This window comes from Ascaphus truei, chromosome 3, assembly GCF_040206685.1.
Source record: "Ascaphus truei isolate aAscTru1 chromosome 3, aAscTru1.hap1, whole genome shotgun sequence".
Taxonomy (NCBI): domain Eukaryota; kingdom Metazoa; phylum Chordata; class Amphibia; order Anura; family Ascaphidae; genus Ascaphus; species Ascaphus truei.
The window spans coordinates 347,255,960-347,272,740 of NC_134485.1; positions in this window are offsets into that span (position 1 = coordinate 347,255,960).

Below are 16,781 nucleotides of genomic sequence, written 5' to 3' on the forward strand. Positions count from 1 at the left end.
CATTTTATGAAGGTTTAACCTACAGTTTAGCACTCAAATTGACACTCAATAAATATTTTAATATCTTAGTACATAGGCCAAATACAGGAAACGTGTTTATCACGTTTATCAAGATTGTTAGCTACAAGCGCAGTCGTGACAGATTGTTCTGATGGTATAATAATGTGTTAAAAAAAAGTGACGGATCAAAACTCAGTACTGTATGTATGTATGTCTTTATTTATATAGCACAATTAATGTACAGCGTTTCACAGCAGTAATACACGTGACAATCATATAAATAACAAATAACACATAAAGGGAAGAAGTGCTTCAGACATAAAAGTAACATTTAGGAAAAGGAGTCCCTGCTCTGAAGAGCTTACAATCTAATTGTTAGGTAGCAAGAACGTACAGAGACAGTAGGAGGGCGTTCTGGTAAGTGCGATATGATACATCCTATCGTGATGTGTGCATCATATAACTCTCTATATCCTATTAATGATCTGTAAATCACAAGCTGACACAGGGCAAGATAGGCCCAAAGTTACTGGAGCATGTAAAAAATACCTCTCTAAGCATCAGTTTACAGACGCAGTAAAGTTGCAGGTCCCTCAGCCAATAAAAAGGGTAAAAGTACAATCAAAGAGATTGCAACCCTAACGGGCCAAAACGAGTGATATTTAGGGGTGATGGATATAAAAATGTCATTTTAATGGAAACGTTTCGATCTGAGACACAAATAAAATCTATGAGACTACTTATACTAACAATCAGTGAGTCTGACTCCAAATCAGCATGCACGTCTGCTAATCCTTAAATATATAAATTAAATGCACTTTATATGAAACTACCCATTTAATAAGTTAGACTTGTTCTTGTTTCTTGCAAAAGATAATCTTAAAATTGTACATTTTGGTATTTTCATTTTCCTACTTGCTATTTCTACCCCTACTCAGGTTCTTACATTGTGTGGCCTAATTACATATTATTCAGTTTAGATGCTTATATTGCTACCAGGTATACAGTGCGTTGCAGAGTTGTTAACAGACATGGAAAAATAATGCGTAGAAGATAAATAGGAATGAATGGCCAGTGCAGAAATAGTATACATAAAGTCCCTGGCCTAACATTTTCAAAAATACACTTGAGACATCATTAACCATTTTGCTGCCTCTGGTAGTTAAAGATCTCTGATGACTATTGTCCTATATTTGTGTTACAAACCTCTGTTCACTCTGTAAGAGGAGTAAAACGTGTCTGTCACGTTCATTTACATAAGTTCTCTACTCCTGTTTTGCTCAACTAATTTCATCCTGTAATTTGGGACGTTTTAATAGGACAAGTTAGGACGTAATTAACCCATTAGCGTATTACTGTACTATACAATGTACTACATTTTGCATCTCTCTCTGTCATTTCCTTTTCTTAGTGTTAAAAAACTCAGTTAAAAGTGACGTTAGAGATCATATAATTGCCTCTGATTAACAAGTGTCACTAATTCACTTGGTTAGCAACAATTTTAAGAAACGTGATTTAAAAAAAAATGTCGTACCATTTGACAGACACTCATATCGACAGAAATTAAAATCTTTCTGCTGCAAGAGGTCCATATCCGGTTCTTGACATCTCTTGAGTATAATATGAGAAACGGACTCTTCATAATACAAATTCTGCAAAGTGGTTTTGCGTTGGTACTTTGTCACACACCACGTTATAAATACAGTACCACACACTGAATGGTCTCTTTGGGTACAGTAAATCAATTGGAGGCAGAACTGTTAATAAACATTCGTTATGTCAGCAGTGAGGAGGTTATTTTGATACTAGAGAAACATACAAGGTGATCATAGGTGCCTTCTCCTTTTCCTTCAGACTCAACTGGAGATAGATTTGTGTCACTACCATTGTGATGAGAGAAGCCGACGTGTTTAGTTGAAGGACCTATTTTCTCTTTCTCTGACATCTGTGCAATAAGAGGGATCTGTATTAGCACTGCTATCATTTTATGTATGAGCAAACTTAACAAGACATAGCTATCTACTGTCACTATAAAAATATTCGGAGAAAATTACTATATGAGCTATAACAATCTCTGAGTTTTTACTATCTTTGGTAACAACCCAGAGCTTTTTAAAGTTGTATTGTCACATTTACTTGCTTTCGCGTTTAGCCTCTGTAAAGCTAAGCTTACTAGTCAATAAAGGTGGAATTATCTGATGGAGACTCAATTCTGGCAAGGAACAACTTAGAAATACCTATAGATCAAGGTCGGACTTACCTTTGTTCCGCCTGTCGGCTCGAGGACGGCTCTACTCCTCCGCATACAATGTCATGGCGACACATGACAACGCGACATCACGTCAGGATGTGACACCGCATTGTCATTGACATGCTACAGGAGAGTGCCCGTCCCGGCAAAGGTAAAACACACACATACACAAATTGGCGCCCCCAAAAAAATGGCGCTATAGGCTTTAGCCTTGTCAGCCTTATGGGAAATCTGTCCCTGCTGCAGATAAAGGCAATAATGACTTACAGGTCATGGCACATTAGAGAAGAAAAGGAGCATTAAATCACCCAAATTATATTATATTTAAAATAAAGTATCACAGATTACATTTTAGAGCAGTAATTGCTGTTTTACAGAGAGCTTCCCCACTGTAAGATGTCTTCTGGACTCTGGCACCAGAAAGTGTCTTATGGAATAGCACTGCTTAATAAATATGGGCCATGGTCCTTAAAGCTGCAGTTCAGGCTTTTTTTTTTCATTTATAGTTTTTTTTTTACTTCAATAGTTTCATGTGGGCAATCTCTACTTACCTAAAGAACTGCATAGCTGCTGGTCAATTCGTTCTCCGTCTATTGATCGGCAAAGTTTGGCGACATCTTTAAATATGGGGAAAGTATTTCCTCTTTTTCTGTCACTCAGTGGAAGCTCATGAATATTCATGAGCACTCCTGCACTGACATGTGCAAGAGGGAGGGCAGGGCTCACAAAGGGGTGTGCCAGGGCTTGTGACAGGACATGAAGGGGCAGTGCCTTAGTAAATGGTTGTTAAAATAGAAAACAAGAAAATTGGTCTTTCAAAGTTGTTTTTTTAAAAACAGAAAATGCTAAAAGTATTTTTTCTTACTACAGAACTGATTTATTAAAAAAAAACACACATGCAGGATATTGCCTGAACTCCAGCTTTAACTAGGTTTTCACACTTCAAAGTCCATAGCCTCTCCCACTAGGCCACTACTCCCATCTCAAATTTTGTTCTGTTCATATCAAAAGTTGTTTTGCATATTCCCATCAAATTATTTACCCGAGCTGAAACTCCTCTTAGGCTGGGATTATAGTGCGGGCCATATTGCTTGCGCGCCGTGAAGACCAGTACGATTCCCTATAAGGCCACCATAGTGCGCGCAATCACGCGGCTGTTTTTTGAAAAGACAAACTACTTCACTCATACACTACAAATAAAATATAATTAGAGAGGATTGTGTGTCTAAAGATCAGCAGCCAATCATATGCTGGTGTATATATTGTATAAACACTGGCAAGTCAAACACAATAAAATCTCCCTGAAGTATATCCGAAGTGGAAAAATAGTAAAAGAGACAGTGGGGCCCCTTGATGAAGACCTTACAGGCAGTTCTTGGTTATCCAATGGAATCCGTTCTGGAAGTAGCGTTGGATAGTGAAACCGTTGTAAAGTGAGTCATGTTAATCAGTGGCGGTGAGCGTCGGATAACGCATTCCGGAGTAGAAAAGTGGCCCTTAGGGTTGCATTGTAAAGCGTTGGATATGCCATTCGTTGTAAAGTGAAACGTTGGATAACGAGGACTGCCTGTATAAGGGATGCAGTAAAGGAAGACTTGGCCATTGCAGCCACTTAATGGGTAGTGTGCATCTGTCAATGTCAATGGAATACCTCATTAGACACATCTGAGGAACTTACTCAGTTTCATGTAACAGTGCATAGGGTATTAGCCGTAATATATAAAGTAAATAGATCACCTGGTCCAGATTGTATATACTCCAGCGTTCCAAAATAACTTTAACGTGAACTTGTACAGATGTTATTGCCTGCTAACATTAGTATGAAATCTCTCACTATAATCAATAAGGGTTACTAGATGACTGGACATTAGCCAATGTAATGCTAATCTTCAATAAAAGGTCCCAAAGGTGACATTGGCCAGTTGGCTTAACCAGGTAGGAAACAAATTAAAACAATGTTATTAAACACCAAGATAATTACAGAATTTGAGGGATAAATTAGCATTGTTTTTATCAGAGATCTTTGTGGGCGTCAGCAAACATAGATGTTCATCAACTCCTGATGAGAGTGTGAAAGAACACTGAAAAGTTAATATAATAAATAAGTATTTTATAGTGACTTAAGACTGGTTGTGCTGCATATGTGGACATGATAAGGGAGTTCCAGCAGACACAGTATACTGTACTTAGATGTTGAAAAAGCCTTTGATGAATTCCCTCACTAAGGACTCTTAATACTGTAACTAGTAACACAGTGCTGGAATAAGTGGAAACATCCATCCGCGGATCAGCAATTGGATAAAGGACAGGAAACAAAGACAGACTTAATGGTCAGTTTTAACACTGGAAAAAAGTAAACAGTGGGGTTAGTCAGGGGTCTTCACTGCGACCTATACTATTTAATATGGGCACACGTGATCTAAAGGAATCACTAAATAGCAAGGAAGCAAAATTAGCAGACAACACAAAATAGGCCAAAATCAGAACGTGAAGAGTTACAAATGGTTCTTCTTTCCAGGAGACTGGGTAGTTTAATTGCAAAGTAGTAAATGTAAAGTAATGCACATTTGACGAAAAAATCCAGAATATAGATATACACAATATATAACTCAATTAAAACATCAGCTCATCAATGTTCAGCAGCAATCAAGAAGGCAAAAGAAGAAAAAAAAGTGGGCGAAATCAAAATAGGTTTTCAAAATAAAACAGAAAATATAATAATGTCATTGGTTAACCCAGGGGGGCACAAACTTTTTTCCCTGCGCCCCCCTGCCGGCTGTCCCCTCACTCCCGCGCCCCCCCCCAACCCCAACTTACCCTCGCACCGGCGTAATGACGTCACGTTGCCATAGCAACGTGACGTCACATGACCTCGCAGCGTCATTTTGACGCCGCGTTGCCATGGCGACGCCGGGAGGAAGCCGCCGGAGCCACGGGTAAGTATGGTTTACAGAGGCCCTGCAGCTCCCCCGGCACTTAATTTAAGTGCCTTCGGGAAGCGCGCGGGGCCTCTGTAAACCCCGCGCCCCCCGTCGGCAGTCTCGCGCCCCCCCTGGGGGTCGCGCCCCACAGATTGCGCACCGCTGGGTTAACCCATATCTAGAATACTGTGTACAGTTCTGGTCATCTCAGCTCAAAAAGTACATAAAGGAGCTGGAGAAAGTGCTAAGAATTTATTTAAAAAATATTTTACCAGGAAGTAATACACTGAGAGTCACCTCTCGTTTTCAAGTATGTCCTGGGCACAAAGTTAAGACAAATAATACATGTTTACAAATACAGTTACATAAATGAGCAGGGTATACATTATATACAAGACATTGCGTGCACAGTTAAAGATGATATATATTATGGGCGTATGAAACAGTTACAGACCAGATTAAAATGTGTGACAGCCTTAGATTTGAAAGAACTTAAACTGGTGGTGGATGTAAGAGTCTCTGGTAGGTTGTTCCAGTTTTAGGGTGCACGGAAGAATGGTGACAAGAATGATGAATGGTAAGGAGCAAGTGACCTTTTCAGGAGAAGCTGAAAACATTAAGTCTATTTAACCTGGAGACGTGATAGAATTGAACAAGATCTTCAATGGGATAGAGAGAATAAATAGGGATCTGTTATTCAGACCAGGGAATTATTATCATATCAATATATGATTTTGTTCGTTTAATGGAGAACTAAATATGTTGCTGGAGAGGAAGTGAATCAATGGATATTAGCAACATGGACACATCTGGAAGCAGGGAGAGTCAGGATACTGGGCTTGTTGGACCATATGGCCTGACACTGTATTGTCAGTTCTTGTATGTATTTAGCAAAAGTGTTTTGTACATTCTAGAAAAAGAATGAATTTTATTATTTTATGTTGCGTAATAATGAATAAAGACCTGTTCGGGAATACCAGTTTGATGACTAACCCCCTTACTATATGGGTGATGAAATAAATTTGCAGTAGTACATGCAATACACGAAATGAAGTACATTGCATTACATTTAAAATGATACACGCATTTGCCAAGATTGATTCCCAACCTTATCACTGCAGACCTTGTACTGGTTTCCTGTGATTGTCTGACTAATTTGCAGTCTGTTTTAGCAGCAGAGGTCTCAGAACTCCACGGAGTCTCCCTGATACAAATGAGTATTTGTCCATTAATGTGTCTGGCAGTCTGGCTGCCATCTCCTGGGAACAGGAAGGACATTCTGCCACCCATGGGATCCGCTTGCTGTCTTGCAAGCGGTGTGTTCAGCCCTGTCTAGTGTCGGTCCATCTTGAGATGCCTGAACAGAGTGAGCTCTCTGACATGTGTCAAACATGAACACAAACAGTTCTTCAACAACACCTCCTCTGCTGCTCCACCGCCCCGCCCAGCCTCTCATCTCTCCACCCTCTTGCAAGGATACCCCCCTGGGCGGGCAGCCAGGAGGCTGGGGATGTACACACACCATCCTGAGACCAAGCCTTGGGCACACCCAGTTCTGGGCTGGATCTGAGCCTCTCTCTCTTGTGTCCGGCCCCTCAGCATCTCCCCCCACGTGGCAGTCACCTCTGTCTCTGCATCACCAGCTCGCTCTGCAGCATCTGCACCGGGCACCCTGGCCAATCCTCCTTATTTGGCAGAGACTCCCTTATCATTTGCTGAAACAATGTATTACTTTCCCACTGTCTACTTGAAATTGCTATTCCCCAACCTCGTGGAAGTCAATAAAAAAAAAGAAAAGATTTCCTGCATTTTCCAACCGAATCTCCCTAAAATGAGTTTCACAGCTTGGTCAGCGTGGCTGCTGTTTTCTGCTATAGACTTTCACACACAGAGACGTCTGTGTATCTCTGTCTCTCACCTACTCATTGCTGACTAACCCCCCAGCCTCCCCCTCACACACACAGCTGTAAAACGGAACAGTAGCCCTGCTATGCAGCACCTCCCCGCAGCTGTGCAGTTGACACCACAGTATTTGCTAGCAGTATCCAAACCTTTTACTACAAACCCTTCCCACACACAAAGCTTGGCCACCACACAACTGCAGTTCTACTATTGTAGTGCCAGTACTGTCCTAATGCACACAACTCTGCCACTGTGTCTCATGTCCTCCAACTGATACACAGCACTGTTCCCCTATGGTTGCACTATAGCCCTGCCTTGCACCCCGTGTTTGTCTATTACACATGAGATATAAATACAGTATAGGCAGAGTTCACAGCTTCCCGTGTACTGAATGAGGCAGTAGTACGTAAATACACCATTAGAGGGTGCTCCAAGGCAAGCAACAGTGCTCAGTCTAGTCCAGTGATGTCCAACCTTTTTTGTTTGGAGGAACCCTTGAAGTATTTAGAAAAATCTCAGGGAACCCCTATCTGGCTGACACATAATAGGTTCGACAGGGGTCAGTCACAAAATTTCACATCTCACGAGCCACCTCTATTTCCTACAATCTACCCATGTATTCCTCTCCCATCCGTCTCACTAACTCTCCCCCCTCCCTGCATGTATTTATCCCTTGCGTCTCACTCTTACTCCCTCTTTTCCTCACTCACTCCCTCCCGCCCCACTCCCTTCTCTCACTCGCCCTTACCTTCCGTCAATTACCCCGCTGGTTCGTAGGAGGAACCCCTGAGACTGCTTCAAGGAGCCCCAGGGTTCAATGGAACCCTGGTTGGGAATCACTGGTCTAGTCTATGCAGCATTAAAGTCATGTTATTAGTACCATGCAGTGTACTGTACTTTTTCCAGTTTAGAGACTGTGGACAATATAATGAACGTTTGAACAATGTTTTGCATATATTACTGCTCAAAAGGACTTGGTGTATAAAATAAATTAAATCCTCCAAAATTATTAGGCATTTTCAATCCATTTTGCCAGTTCCCGCTTTACCTGGTGCGTTGTCGACAAATGATCATCACAACAGTTCTATTTAACTTGGTTCTAAACAAACTAATGGAATTTCTCTTATGCAGAGTAAGTGGGTGTTGAAATGTGCTATAGCCTCAAACTCAGTATGTCTAAATCTGAGCTCCTATATTTCCTTGTAACTGGTCCAGTATCCCCATTTTTTGTCATAGTAAACAGAACCTATCATGATACCAAAACACCTTGCCTCAATGTAACATTTGACTCCTTTCTTTCTATCGCCATTCACATTCATAATCTGGCTAAGACTTGTCGCTTATTCCTCCATAACATTGCCAAGATCCACCTTTTCATGTTAATCTACTGCTAAGATTGTAACACATGCCCTTATTCTCTCCCATCTGTATTGTTGCAACCTACTGCTAACAGGCCCCCAGCCTCCCAACTTTCTCCTTTTCAATGTATCCAATATTCAGCAGCTAAAATTATTTTCACGATTAGCTGGGCCATGGATGCTAAGGAACAGGGCCCATGATTACAGTGACGGAACCCTGCTGGGGTGGTTTAAGGGGTTAAGGTTTTTTTAATATTGCAGTAGGTTGCCAGGTATTGGGCAAGGGTTTGGGGTGGGACTAGCAGAGTGTCAAAAAGACAGGAAAGAAGCTGTAGGAGCAGCCATTTCACCCCTCTGGAATACCCTTCCACTCAATATTCAACTGGCACCCTCTCTTTCCACCATTCTTAAAACACACCCCTTTAACGAAGCATACGGCTTGCTCCCCTGGCTGATACTATACATCTCATATGCACTGATCTTGACCTCTTGCAGACGCACTTACCAGAACACTCTTCTGTCTCTGTAAGTTCTCCCCACTTACTACTTAGATTGTAAGCTCCTCGGGGCAGGGGCTCCTTTTCCTATTGTTTTGTCTGTAGCGTTTATTCTCATTATGTGTTATAATATTACGTGTATTTTAAAACGATATGTACCTGGACGGCGATATATAAATAAAGATATACATACATACATACATCACTGGGAACAGGTTAGGTTCAATTTTCAATGCAGTGCAGGTTTAGTTTTGGCCTTTACATTTCTGCGTATTTTCTTACCTTGTAAAGTGCAGGGTACCGTAGAAGCAGGGCTGAGGTAGCTAGTGTAGGTGGGAGCCCAAGCTCAGGGTGGTATGTCACCAAGGTAGTTGGAATCCCTGTTAGATCAGATCATAGGGCAGGCGTTACAAGATGGAGGGGCCTGGTTAAGGGGCTAATTTACTGTGGTGAGGGGTTTAGCGATCCGTGGGCTCCACAATGTGGGAAGTGGGCGTAACTACTAACCCAATCACAAAGATGGTCAGGAGATCTAGGCCTCCCAGAGAGATTACGCCCCAGTCCTATCCCAGCGGTCAGGAGAAAGCAGCCAACAGTGATTGTGGAGGGGCCGCGTGGAAGAAGACGAATGGCCAGGGAAGCAGTAGGCCTTGTCAGAGCCGGCTCCATGGTGGGAGGCGGAAGCGAAGCGGCGCAGAAGGAGAGAGGCAGGAGTCATCAGAATGTGGCAGACCTACAGGCCAACCAACAGGTGGAGGACGAGTGCGAGATCAGTGGAGAGCGGGAACAGCAGGCGGAGAGCTGCTGGGGATGTCCATTGCGGACCAGAGCAAAGAGGATGTCGGTATCAAGTGTTGCGGACGCGCAGGAGTCGGACGGAGGCCTGAACACACCATGGGGCTGGAGAGGAGATAGAAATTGATGCAGGGTCCCCAGAGGACGTGCTGTAGAAGTGCCAACGGAAGAAAAGAACGACTACAGTAATGTTTATAATATAACTATTTTTATAGGAGATATTGGTGAATACTCTGGTACTGTAAGGGTTCCGGTCTTGGGTTTGGCTGGAACTCACCCTTACAGGGTTATAGAGCTTCCAGGCAAATCCCTCCCTGTACTGGGCAATTGGAATCACCTGGTTCGGGACTTACACTGCAGTCCGCTTCATGCTGCCTTCTATGCAGCTCTGTCACTATTGGCTGCCCGTGCTATTTAGGTTCAGCCCTTCCATCAAGAAGTGGCTGAGCATAATTCTGGAATCACTGTATTCCTGGTAACCTGTGCTTGCTACAAGCATCTCTGTTTGACTTACCTTGGGTCTTCCCATTTCTGTGCTGTAGCGCTGGATCCCAAGCACTAAAGCTTCTTGGTTACTGTGGCCTGTCTGCATACCCTGCTTCCAGAGGCCTTCATCACTTCCTGCACTGCATCTGTGCTTATCAGAATCAACCCTGCTTGGCCCGCCTGGCCTGCGTGTGCCGAAGCCCTGTGCTGAAGCTTCCAGTCACCTTGTTTCCTTGTTCCTGAGGACCTCTCATGCTGGAGCATCTACGCTGGATCCCCTGCGCTGTAGCTGCTCTGTTCTGGAGACTTTCCCTTGTGCTGAAGTGCCTACGCTGAAGCTCTTCGCTGAAGCCTTCCTGGTACTGACCCCGGCCTGTGACCTCGACCTTCAATCTTGTGCCGCCTGCCTTGACCCCAGCCTGGATAACGTTTACCCTGCCTTCTCCAACCCCGGCCCGGCTACCCACGACAACGGAATCCGTAATCAGGACCTGGCTTCGCGGTCTCAGGTCGGTGTTTACCTATCCGCACCTCAGCCTCGCGGTCCATGTTTGTGGAGAGCACGCCCGTTACAGGTACCCTGTGATCATTAACAAAGGATCACTATATCAACATAACATGCCCTCTAAATGCTGCGTGTGTGTATGTCAGTGTTTGCTGCTGCTGCTGTTGACACCCAATCCTGAGTATCAAGGCCTGTGTGTTGGTGCCTGTGCACCGTTTGAGCTCGTTAATACGAATACGTGTAGCAGGCCTGTACTTCGCTAAACGCTTCGGTACCACTTTAGATGAACGTCATTGAGGATCCCCTTTGACGGTGCTCGTTCCTCCGTGCTGCTCTCACTCCGGTGATCCACGAGGGTTCCCTGCAAGCTTAGCTATTTCCCCTCAACTCAGCGCCCACCAGTGGGACCGTAGACTAGACTCGGGCCACTTCCAATCAGTACTGAGATTTCTCCGACTCGTGCAGATCTCCCCTCACGTGCTCTGCCAGCCCCTCTTAAAGGCTCCTCTCCCCTTAGTCCCACCTCTTCCACGGCCTTTGCTATTGGCCGATCCTAAGTCCATCATGTGTCACATGTCCATGGCACACTGGAGAGGAACCTGACACGGGGCAGTGTGAGTGTGTTGCTTACACTGTACAGAGGGTTACAGGTGTATCAGGGTATGAGGTAGATAAGAAATTTGCAGGACTAGTATTTTTTATGAAATTGTTAGGATGGAAGGATATCACAAAGGATAAGGGTAAAAGGGGACGATAGACAGCACTCTGATAGTGTTAAATATATGCAATTGCAGGGTGCACGGAACAAAAGGAGACCCTTATTCCCCTGTATAGTACTAACAAATCTACGTAAGTACCAGCACTCACTGTCTAATAGCTAAATGATGAAAACAGTTGTAATGCAGAATAAACATTTAATAATAAAATGAACCAGAAATAAATCAAATGTGTTTGCAGAAACCAGTATCATAAATGGGCATGTCACAAAGTGAGGGGTGGGGGGGGGGGGGGGGAAGGAAAAGGGGAAAAAAACATGAAACAAAAGGAATATACACAAAAAACGGAGAATGGAAAGTATGCTAGGGGGGCGACGTTGCTGCCCTGCTATTAGCTGTTTAGCTGTATTTAGCCTACACTGTATGTTTACTATCTATTTTCAGGGGTGTCTGATTTGACCAGGTATAGGGGAAGGGAGGCTTAGGGAAGTACCTCTCGGTCCTTTTGGACCAGGGGGAATGGGCCAGATGAAGAGGTAGTCCCTCGAAACGTCGCCCCCCTAGCATACTTTCCGTTCTCTGTTTTTTGTGTATATTCCTTTTGTTTCATGTTTTTTTCCCCTTTTCCTTCCCCCCCCCCCCACCCCTCACTTTGTGACATGCCCATTTATGATACTGGTTTCTGCAAACACATTTGCTTTATTTCTGGTTCATTTTATTATTAAATGTTTATTCTGCATTACAACTGTTTTCATCATTTAGCTATTAGACAGTGAGTGCTGGTACTTACGTAGATTTGATATCACAAAGGAGTTTTAGATATGGAAAATGTTAAATGGTTGGAGAAATGCAGCAGTGTGTCAGAATGCGAGAAGGCCAGTAACGCTTGTTTAATTAGAAAAGTTATTGCTAACGCTGGGAGAGATCTGTAATTGAGTATGAAGTGTCCCTGTTTCGAGTAACTTTTACGTTTGCCTTCGGAGCAATGCGAATAGGCGATTTGGTAGCTATGAGCAAAAAGAAGGTTGGTGGTATTCATAAAGGTGACGTCACGTTTACAGCAGAAGGAGCGAGTTTCCTAATACGAAGATCTAAAACGGATGGAATGGGCATATGGGAGTCCCTTTTTTTGCAATGGGAGGGATATGCTGTACGTGGGCATCACTAAGGTTATTTATGAAAATAAAGCCAGAAGGGGAAGGGGCCCTGTTAGTACATGTAAGTGGTTTACCATTAACACGGTACCAGTTTGATAAAGGTTTGAAAATGGCTTTAGCAAAGGTGGGCTTTGTGCAGGTGATTATGGAACTCACTTGTTTCAGACTGGGGCTGCAACAGAGGTTGCCAAGTTCGGTATGTCTGAAAAAGGAAGGGATGAAGATTGGGGGATGGGAATCAAGGCGTTTATAAAGATGATGTGCGCCCAAACTTGGTTTGTTAATATTGTGTCCCATTTTGTTTAAAGCAGAAAAGCTGACTCCGGGGGTTTGGATTACAGGCACTCTAACATATTTTGGGCGTCAAGTAGGGCTGAAAGAAGGTAATTTGGGAAAAGGTCCCAATTATTATAGTGATCTTTGTGGGGGGGTAATGATTTAGGGCAAATAAAAATAGTGGATTTAATTAACTCTATTAGTGTAAGGAATCGGGGACCATGTCCCTTGCGGCGTGACCCCTCCTTACCCACTACGAGTACTTCAGCGGCTGCTGCCCCTGCCCCCCGTCGTTACCCATGCCGCCGCCCAGTGCATACCTTGAACTCTGCCGTCGCCATCTTGGATTCTGGCACTGGTGTTACAGACTCTCAGCTGTGCTCTACTACTTCCTGGTCTCTCAGCCACTCACGAGCAGCTCCTCGAAACGCCTCCGCCATGCCCCTCGTCCGGATTGGTCACTGTCGCTTTAAATATCCTGGTTTGCCTTCACTTCCTTGCTCTGCCTAGCTCCTTGCTACCTGTGTTGCCTGGAACCTGTGACATGCTCTCATGTGTTTATTCCTTACAGCTACTGACCCGGCTCGTCTGAATACCCCCTCTGGCTCCTGAACTCGGCTTTCCTACAGACCACTCTAACCTCTAAGACCCTCAGACTCTGCTACGGATTTGACTACGGAACTTCCTATGTCCTCGGCAAGTACTTGACCATTCTTTATCTACATCCAGGCCTGGCTACGCTACTATGCCACATCCTGGACACGCCCCCTCTGCTGTCGGAGCGTATACTCTACATCCCACCGTACACAGTACAGAGGACTGGTCTGGTCTGCGGGCTGCACAGCGTGACATTATGCAGAGCCAAAATGCAGACCTGGCTGAGGTGGGGGAGCTAATTACGTCCCTTGCACAATGCATCCAAACTTTTGGAGAGCAGATTACCTGTTTGATTCAACAACTATCCACTCTCTCACTACAGCCCACTCCGCCACCAGCAGCAGCCGCACCTTTAAGAATCCCTACGCCTAAAGCATATGCGGGTGACCCTCTGGCCTGTCGAGGGTTTTTGAACCAGTGTGAAATTCAGTTTGAAATATCTCCAAGCCTCTTTCCAAACGGACGCACCAAGGTAGCCTATGTTTACTCTCTCTTAACAGGGGATGCCTTGACCTGGGCTTCTCCCATCTGGGAGCTGCGTCCGGAGACCACGTCGGATTACCAGCTTTTCCGCCAGGAATTCCAGCAGGTATTTGATATTCCTGTTCGCAAAGATACTGCTGCCTCTTCTTTAGTTCATTTGTCTCATGGTCGTAGGTCCGTAGCCAAATATGCACTGGAATTCCGGACCGTTGCAGCAGAGACTCGTTGGAACGAAGAGGCACTTTCTGCTATATTTTGGCAAGGTTTGTCCGAATCTGTAAAGGATGAACTTGCAGTCCAGCCCCGACCCCAAGCATTGGAGGATTTGATCGCACAGTGCATACGCGTGGATCTGCGCCTCCAGGAACGACGTCACGAACGCCAACGTCCCAGGTTCGTGCCTACTGACTCTCCTTATCCTAGGCCTCCTCCGGCTTTTCGGCCTGTTCCTGACGCTGTGGAACACATGCAGATCGGCAGTCAGCGGATCCGTACTCCCGACAGGACGGCTGAGAGGGTTCGCCGCCAGAATGAAGGCCTATGCTATTATTGTGGATCACCAGATCATGTGGTACATTTTTGTCCTTTGAGGCCCAAGGAACAAACGGGACCAGCCATGCAAGAGGGACTTACCCTCGGATCAATTTCTTCTTGCTCCCTCTCTAAAGAGGAACTCCCTTAGAGGATTATGCTACCAGTTTCGCTCGAAGGCCCGAATTTTCATGTAACTACTGCTGCTTTTCTTGATTCAGGCTCCGGTTGTAATTTTGTGGACCAAGAGGTCGCCACCCGTAACAAGATTTCTCTTATCTCCAAGAAAGCACCAATTGAACTCGAGGCTATTGATGGACGTCCTTTGCAACCTGCTTTTATCACGTTAGAGACTCTTCCTCTCACTTTATCTGCCGGTTCTCACACCGAGATTATCTCCTTTGACGTAATACACTCTCCTGATGTTTCAGTTATCCTAGGGTTACCGTGGTTACAGCATCACAACCCTACGCATATACTGAAGGGACTGCAAACCAATTCAATGGGAGCCAGATTCAGACGCCTCATCCTCGCCGGTCAATAGCTCCTGCCACAGTTATCGCGGGAATGTAAACGCCTTCTGATAGCAACTCCACTCTTCCTGAAGTATATGCTGATTTCATCAATGTTTTCAGTAAGTCTCAGTCAGACGTCCTGCCTCCTCATAGACCCTATGATTGTCCCATTGATCTGGTCCCTGGTGCTGTCCTGACAAAGTCTAAGTCCTACCCCTTGTCTCTCCCAGAGACTGAAGCCATGGCAACCTACATCAAAGAGAATCTTGAGAAGGGATTCATTCGCAACTCTTCGTCTCCTGCCGGTGCCGGTTTCTTTTTTGTGAAGAAAAAGGATGGATCCCTGAGACCATGCATTGACTACCGGGGCCTCAATCTCATTACTGTCAAAAACCGGTATCCCCTGCCTCTGATTTCGGAACTGTTTGATAGGCTTCAAGGGGCCAAAAAAATTTCCAAGCTAGACCTCCGAGGAGCCTACAACCTCATACGTATTCGAGAAGGCGATGAATGGAAGACCACCTTCAATACAAGAAGCGGATACTACGAGTATCTCGTGATGCCATTTGGTTTATGCAATGCTCCAGCAGTCTTTTAGGTTTTATGAATGTCCTCAATTCCTTCGTAATTATTTACCTTGACGACATTCTAATTTTTTCTGGGAATCTTCAAGATCATGTCCAGCATACTAGACTTGTCCTCTCTCGTCTCCGTGTCAATAATCTCTACGCAAAGCTCGAGAAATGTCTTTTTCATCAATCTTCTACCGCCTTCTTAGGCTATATCATTTCGGATAAAGGATTTTCGATGGACCCAGAAAAACTTAAGGCTGTTTTGGATTGGCCCCTGCCCAATTCTCTTAAGGCCATTCAGAGTTTTTTGGGCTTTTCCAATTACTATAGGAAATTCATCCGGAATTTTTCTACCACTGTGGCTCCCATCACTGCGCTTACTAAGAAGGGAGTCGACCCATCTGTGTGGCCCCCGGAGGCCGTCTCCGCCTTTGAAACCTTGAAGCAAGCTTTTGTTTCGGCACCCATCCTTCGTCATCCTGATACTAGTCTTTGTTTACGTTAGAAGTGGACGCCTCTGATTGTGGTGCGGGTGCCATTCTCTCCCCTCAAGATAAATTGCACCCATGTGGATTTTTTTCGCCCCTGCTGAAAAAAACTATTATGTCGGCAATAGAGAACTCCTGGCTATCAAGATGGCTTTACAGGAGTGGCGACACCTCCTGGAAGGCTCCCGCGAACCAATTGCTATTTTGACAGATCATAAGAATCTTCTCTATATCGAAAGTGCCTGTCGTCTAGGATCTCGTCAAGCCCGCTGGGCACTTTTTTTTTCAAGATTTAATTATACTCTATCGTACATCCCCGGCACGAAGAACATAAAAGCTGATGCCTTGTCCAGACAATTTTCCCCTGAGGAAAAATCTGAAGAAATCCCAGAAACAATTGTACCTTCGAAATGCATAGTCTCCGCCAACTCTTTTGATATTCTTGAAAAGATTGTAGAAGCCCAGTCACAGATTCCGAGTGGTCTAGAGGTATCGGAAGGAACTCTTTATGCCGCCCCCAAGTTTCGTCAGAAGATCTTGGAATGCTGTCACTCCGTCCAATCAGCCGGCCATCCCGGCTTCAAGAGAACTTTGGATCTCATTAAGCGCACCTTTTGGTGGCCTAATATGGCAAAACTCATTCACGAATTTACACGCGCTTGTCCAGTTTG